Genomic DNA, 8030 nt, shown 5'->3' with positions numbered 1-8030 from the left:
TATATATATATATATATATATATAAATCCTTAAAAAATAAAAATGTAAAAGCAAGTTCTTGTAAGACTCAAAATGTTCAGTATACCCCCAAGAGAATCTAAAGCTTTATTCCTAAAAAGAACTTGCCCCCCCCCCAAGGAACCTCAAAATGCTAGGTTTTAACATAATTTCCAAAGATAAATCTACGGAATTCTTCTATTTTGGTTTGCTAAACACAAGATAATTTTGCTATTATCTTGATAGTTTAGATTCTTTGTCTAAATTATAAAATTAACCTGAACTTCATATAATAGGTAGATATGTAACATTTATGAACACAAAATTAAGGAAATTGAAAATTTCTCTCTCATTAAAACTTTTAACTGACTGAGTTAATTTTACCATAGGAAATTCAATCACTGAATTTGTTTCTGCTCCGAGACTATCATCCTTGACTGGAAGCCATACATTAAACGTCCTCAGAAACCCATGTGTGGCTTCCAGGTAAGGGCTAAGTCAAGTGGAACTGGGTAAGAATCATTGGGATGCATTTCCCTACCTCCTCCCATTGGGGACCGAAGCCACAACAACAAGCGTGCACAGACACAGTCAATGACGCCTTAAAAACCACCTCCGTACAGTCATGGTCACGTGCATGTAGACCAGCGGAGCCAGAGGCCAAGGCTAACTCCCAGCTGGCTGCAGCTCAGCGGGTGACGGACTCCGGAAAAAGTACAAGAGGTCTGTTGCACTCTAAGTCATGATGAGGTAGGCCCCAGTAAACAGACCCCCTTCCCCAGGAACCCACTATCCCTGCATACTCTTTTCCTGGTTTTCAAAGCAGGGCTCGTGGATAGAGTGAAGGAGACAGACAGCTACACTAGTGACATCTCGCTGGCCTCTTCTCACCATCTGTTTGTACCTCCCTGAAAGGGCACCCGCAGTGTGTTGCTTCTAAGGGAACGGAGTCACCAGGATGTACCTGAGTTTACACTCTGATGCACCACACACTGCACTGGTGTAGAAACAGTCTACACACTTGTGGGTTGCAGCTACTCTCCCTTTTACTTAAATAAGCCTCCAGGTCACAGAAACAGATTAAAGTTCAACATTTTTGCACTTAAAACAAGGCAGCTGATACAACTGTTTGACTGTTCTGTTCTACAAATCATTGCACCTACAGAAGATGGGTTCTAAGTTCCTTCTACCTGGGGCTGTGAAAGTCTTGGGTTCTTGGCTCTCTTCTCCCAATTTTTGCTTGCCCTTCCTTCCCTCCTTAATAACATTTAGTTTTCAAGAGGGCTGGAGAGATGGCTCAGTGGCTAAGAGCATTGCCTGCTCTTCCAAAGGTCCTGAGTTCAATTCCCGGCAACCACATGGTGGCTCACAACCATCTGTAATGGGGTCTGGTGCCCTCTTCTGGCCTGCAAACATTTAGTTTTCAAGACTCCTTGATAATGGGCTTTTTTTCTCTCTATATCTAGTCAATAAAAGTATACAGCAGGTCCAGTTCCAATACTACCAAAGACACACCTTCAGCCCAAAAGGTCCTGTTGTCTATAGACAGAGCTGCCGCCATCCACACATAAAGATGCAGAAAGAAAGATGGATGACAAGAACCCCGAGGTCACTGTACCACAGCGGTCCACGCCTCTAGATTATTCTTGTAGGAGGTAAGCAAATCAATACATTAAAATAAAAACAAGCCCTCTTCTTAGAAGCTAAGTCACAGGTGAAAACCATTAAGTATGATAACAATAACAACAGTTACATGCAAACTTAATTAAGACAAACATTTCTAAGCAAAAGGCTTATGTCTTTTTGCTTCCTTACACATTTATGAATTTGTCCAAAGCACCATTACTTCCCGGGGCTCTACCTTCTAACCAGCGTTAATCAAAGTCGTAGCTCAAACTCAATCCAGGACTCTCTGAGTGTCCTTGTTAGGCATTCTACACAGTACCAGGGGAAGAGGCCACTCTGCTACTGTCAGCCATGACGATGGTCACACACCTGCCTTTTTGAGCCCAAAATAGAAATTCAGCAAAAAGGGATGCGCTGTTACTATGGCCCTCAAAACTCAGCTCTCCAAATAAAAATAGTTTACACAAAAAAATCACTCAGAAGAGTGGCTCAAAACAAAAATACTTTGCCCTGGTTACCAACCTGTCCATCATCCAGTTCTTATAATGTAAGAACTGTCTCCAATCTCATTAGCATTTCAAGGCTGAGAAACAATGCACAGGAGGGCAGGAACCCTGCTGAGCAGAGCAGGCGCTGCCAGATGCTCTGGTTGTTGGCACCACTCACTAGAGGTTCAGCACGCAGTTCAAACCAGGGCCCCGCAGGCCTTCGGAATGATATGGCTTTGCTAGCACCTTTCCGGCACACAGGAAGAAAAAGTCCGCTTGGCTAACAGTCATAAAGAACCAAAAAGGAGTAAATTCAATGTGACCACAGAGTTTGGGGCTTCAATCTGGGCTAGATATTTGAGAAAAATTATTGGTTAAGTTACTGAGCTATCTTGAGCATTGGTGGAGTGTTGAGTGACATTTCTGGCCTCTACTTACTAGGTACCAGGGGTCACTCCAGCTGTGACAAGTCAAATGCCTTCAGACTTTATCACACAGGTCACCTGGGGAGACAAGATCACTCCCAACTGACAAGTACTGTGAAAATGAAATCAATGGCGTTGCACTTTATTCTTCTCTAACAAGGGTGTCCAGCCCTTCGGCACTGTGACCTGATGTCATCTATAGACCACACTAGGCCACCTTTGGAGCTATCCTGGAGATACATGCATCCCCTGAGTTGCAAGTAAGACATGACCTTCAACACCAATCACTACAAGCAGCAGCCTCCAAGATCTTAGCATATTACTAGAAACATTTGCCATTTCAGAGGAGGGACCTACATACAACCCCATAGCAAGCTAAGGTTCACAGTAGGAGTACCAGACGTAATAGCACCTTAACTACTTCCTTGGCCACTCAGGAACTGGCCTTCCTCTCTCTTCCTATCAAAGCATTTTCTTCAAAGTCAACAAAATCTCACTGTAACAATACGGCAGCTTTTTATCTTAAGTCTTCTGAATTTTTTTGTATTTATTTATTGGGGGTGGGGGTACCACAGTACACATGAGGAAGTCAGAGGACAACCATCACATGGGTTCCAGTGGCATAGGCTGGTCAGGAAGCACCATTACCCACTGGGCCATCTCAACGACCTTCCAACCCTTTTCTTGACCCTTCTATAACAGATGACACTATCTCCCCCCCCCCCATTCTAGCATAATCTTTATTATCCTCCAGTTCTGACCACTTCTCATCTGATCAATCCTTTATTACAGACTGTCAAGTCCAGAGCAATGCGTTCTTAACTACCCAGATTAATCAATGTACGCATCCTTTGGAGTAGGTCTACGGCACAAGGAATTCTCCAGGCACAGACATGCTGCAGAATGCCAGGAACACGTTAACTCTCACCGCGGGAGGATGTCTTTATGTTTCAGTGCCACCCAACCTAGTTAAGCCCATATAGACGTCGTTATAATTATGTTGCACCAACATTTCACAGGAGTGAAAACCAATTGTTCCCATGAAAGGTAAACTAGGAGACTTGGAAAAGATGAGCTACTTCAAATACAAATGGATTCGCATTTACAATTCTGCATCTAGAAATCCTTAGGTTCATTTTCAAAGGAATGAAAAATGGAATCTAATTAATTATGAATATGCTTTATTCAAGGAGGAAGAAACTATTCTCAGGGGAAAATTCTATACCTGTTTTCAAAATATCATCTAATAAGTATATATGTTCAAGTTAAAATAAAATATTCCATGCATTCATGAATCGTTTTGAATTCATGAATCATTTACTTAAAGTAAATTTCTCAAAAACCTAAATATCAGAGCCCTACTGGACCGAACAAGAGGGCTCTTACTACATCCAAAAGCAGTCTTCGGCCGTCCATCACGCCATCCTCTCTGGAGTGCTCCCTGGCAGCGTTCTCCATCACACTAACTTCAAACCCCACACAGCTTTCACAGCCTTAATGACAAATTCACTCGTTTCATGTAGTTCGAGCTCCAGGCTGCACAACTAGGGAAAGCCCTTTCTGTGACTGCTTCCTGAGGCCTCATTAACAATGAAAACGTCCCTTCCTCTCCGGTTTTGAGTCCCATCTGATTCCTCACAAGGCATATCTGAAGACATTACCTTGTCCTCAGAAAGACTATTTCAACGGCTTTATAATCACTGCCTACGTGTTACTTGCATTTGGGGAAAAACAACCCCTTTTAGAACAGCACAGTCACCCAAACAACGGCCCCTCATGGGTGGTTTCAGTCCCCAAATGATGTTCTGGAATATGTGTACCCAGCTGCCAGTTAAGCAATCCCATGGCCCCTATGTAGGCTGAAAACGAAAAATACGGAAAGGTTAAACATTTACAAGATCCCCTGCCTGAAACAGCGTGGTACAGTCATGGACTACCACATACCAATTTAAAGATTCATTTTATATAATCCACAAATATTTCATAGTGACTATGTGAACGTTTAAATGAAAAAAGAACATAAAACTATACATACATGTCATTATATTTTTAGAACCCTACAGGAAAACCCAGTTGGGAAAAATAAAAAATGATAACAGCAACTGCTCCCCTTTTCAGGTTTCTATATCAGTTAATATTTAATGGGGGGGGGGACTAAATGTGATTTCAAATCAAACCAGAAGGAGTTTGCTACATCATGAGCAAACTAGGGATTGTGGGGCTCAATGAGGGCCGAGTTCACATGCTTGGCCTTTTTGATCAATGAGATAATGTGTTCAAAACATCAGTGTCTCAAATAAGTAGACCCAGTACACGGCAAAGACCTGTCCCCTCCCGAGATGGGACTTCAACTCCTAACCCATCTCAGAGGCCCCTCTAATGACAGCAGCTGAAAATACATATCGGGGTAAATCAAGAAACATATGTAACCTGTTAACTTCAAGTTCCAGCAAATCGTAAGAATTACAAATCAAATTTTCTTTAACTTGTTAGCTAAATTAACATTATTATTACAGTCTCTATCTTCTCCCAGGACATGATGACAGAGGAAATGAACTTAGTATTCCATAATTCAAACGCAGTCTACATTGATATCAAAATGCATTAATAGCAGAGACAGACCACAACTTCTCTATGCTATACGTGAGTGACAGAAACTGCACAACGAGCCTGCCACACAACGACGTCTCCAGTATCTTTCATGCGTTCTGCATGCTCCTGCCAAACTACCTTTGCTAAACAACACTGCCATCCTATCAAACCTGCACCCCCACACCCTCATCTTTCCCTGCTGCCTCCTTCAGTTCTAAACGCCTGTGTCAGGATGTTCCGGACAAGGTGACAGAGAGGACACGGCTGCAGGTTCAGATGGGAGAACGGACCTGAATCGCAAGCAGAGGAGTAAAAACACTCAGTCCTGGCCAGGGGTGCTAGACGGCAGTCCGTCCATCCTTCCTCCCTCCCTCCCTCCCTCCCTCCCAGTTCTGATCTCCAGGATACTGACACTAGCTTGGCAACCCCGTGTGTTTTCCTATCACAGATACATAAAGTGAATCTATTATGATGCTTATTAAAAATAATGATGACAAATCTCTACATTCCTGACACAATACATTTAGCTTTCTAAAGGCCTTTTTTAAATGGGCAAGGTAGACTAGAGATGCAGCTCAATGGTAGTGCAGTTACCGAGCGTGTACACGGCCCTGGGTTCAAGTTCCCAGGGCACAAAAAAAGTACAAGAACTAACCTGTTTAAATCCAACCTTTGTAATGCCTATAGAAGAATTGTCAGGGATGGGGAGATGGCCATGCAAGCGAGTACCTGAGTTTGGACCCCTCGAACCCATAAAAACTAGACACACAGTGCAAGTCTCTGTAATCCCAGCACATGTACCCCGAGATAAGCAGATGGAAACAGAACTGCAAGCTCTCAGGCCAACTAACCTGGCGCACACCGTGGAAAAAAACAGCAAGGAGACCAGGTCTCCAAAAGGGTGGCTACGGGGGCTGACACTGAGGCTGTCCTCTAATCTCTTCAAAGGAACCACGCCACACACGAATGAGTGTGCGCTCACACGCCAATCTATGAAGTACAGTTCTCTCTTGCAGAGATGTGGAGTTTCTTTATTAGTCTGTCTTTCTGAAATATTATTTTTAGCTTTATGATTACCTCATATTACTTTTCAAATCAAAAAGACTGTATGCTGCAGTATGGCGAAGCCTTGAAAAGACAGCGAGAGAAAGAAGCCAGGCACAAAAAGGCCATAGAGTACAAGATTCTGCTAATATAAAATGTCCAGAACACAGAAAGTCACAGACACCATTCCTCTGTAGCTGTGAGAGAGAGGTGAGGGTTAACGGGACTGGTGGTTCATACCTAACAGTATGATTCAGCTTTCTCTCCCAAGTGACGGACATGCTCTTGGATAGGCGGTAACGATGATATTGGGCATATAAAACCCACTGAACTTCAGGTTTTAAATGGCAACAGAGATATCACCCCTTCTGTAAATCAGATTAAACCATCATGCTACTGAAATTGGGAATCTGACACAACCAAGGGACATGTACTATAATGTGGCATTTAAAGTATCATCTGGCACAACCTCCAGCGGTCTCCGGGCTTTTCCACTTATCAGCCGTGTGATCGCAGTAATTAGCCACTCTGTAGAAGGAAGACAGGACCGCTCTTGAGATGCTAACGATAGAGAAGCACCTTAGAGCAAGCAGCAGGTAACATGCAAATGCCACGGTCTCCCCCCTCCCCATGTGTTTCTCCTCTGGGAGCTCACTTAAATACCCTGTGGGAGTGGTCCTGATGCCCCCCCCAGGGAGGGGTCAGACCTGGCATGCTGGGATTTGGAGTCCAGATCAATACAACTCCCAGGCCTGGGGGCTGGGATGGATGCGAGGGGCTGAGGGGCTACGCTCTCAACTTCCACAACAGTTATACTCTCGTTTATACTGTGCGCATACATTTGCTTACATACATGTTTTAGGATTTTCCAAGTGCAGTTAATAGACTGCCTCCAAAGAACATTTTCCAAAAGTTAATAAATCTGAACATGTAAATACTGGTTTCTGGTTCTATTCCTAACCTCTGGCCCTTAGTGTCTGTGTCTGTAACTAAGTAGATAAGAGGAGGCCAGAATCCTCACCCACAGAGACAAAAAAAAAAAATCTATATAAAAACAAACTGAATGAAAATTGGCACTGGAGAACTTGGTATTAACTGCTTTAAAGGAAGGGGGAAACTTTTTTGGTAGGCTCTTACTATGTAGTTTTGGCTAACCTGGAATTTGCTCTATTGACCAGGCTGTCCTTCAACTCAGAGATCCACCTGTCTCTGGGTCTCTGGGTGCTGGGATTAACCACTGCCCCCCCGCGAAAAAAATCTGAATAGAAATAAGGTTTAACAATAAATGAAGTTGCCTAATAAACAAAATGTATAGACTGAAAAAAAAAGGCTCATGACTTAAACTTATAATTCTAAAATACAAGAACTATGCCAAGTTCATAAACCTCTGATCTCTCTCTAGAGAGCAGCTAATAACAGAATTAATAGTAACGCATAAAAATAGTTCTGTTACATATTTAAAGACGCCTAAATGGGTTGAAGTCACCAGCTCACCAAACTTAAAAAGAAATTTAATTTTTTTAATCCATTAAAGAATCTACATATGTAGGAAAATTTTAATGAATATCAAATTAAATGAAGACGGCTGGCTGTAAGGGAAAAGAGGAAATGATGTTGAAAAAATGGAAGGTGAATAGGTCACACACCCATCACTGCTATGCTAACACAACCCTACCGCCTGGTCACACACCCATCACTGTATGCTAACACAACCCTACCTTCCGGTAACACACCCATCACTGCTAAGCTAACACAACCCTACTGTCTGGTCACACACCCATCACTGCTATGCTGACACAACCCTACCTTCCGGTCACACACCCAACACTGCTATGCTAACACAACCCTACCGTCTGGT

General features: G+C 43.0%; 1 protein-coding gene across 2 annotated transcripts in view; it reads right to left on the bottom strand.

Moving 5' to 3' along the window:
* Positions 1-8030, bottom strand: part of LOC101980924 (tomoregulin-1) — a 125316-nt gene that overhangs the window by 61478 nt on the left and 55808 nt on the right. The gene's annotated exons all lie outside the window — the stretch shown is intronic.

The sequence above is a fragment of the Microtus ochrogaster genome, linkage group LG5 (assembly GCF_000317375.1).
Source record: "Microtus ochrogaster isolate Prairie Vole_2 linkage group LG5, MicOch1.0, whole genome shotgun sequence".
NCBI lineage: Eukaryota > Metazoa > Chordata > Mammalia > Rodentia > Cricetidae > Microtus > Microtus ochrogaster.
This window is presented reverse-complemented; position numbering and strand designations above follow the sequence as displayed.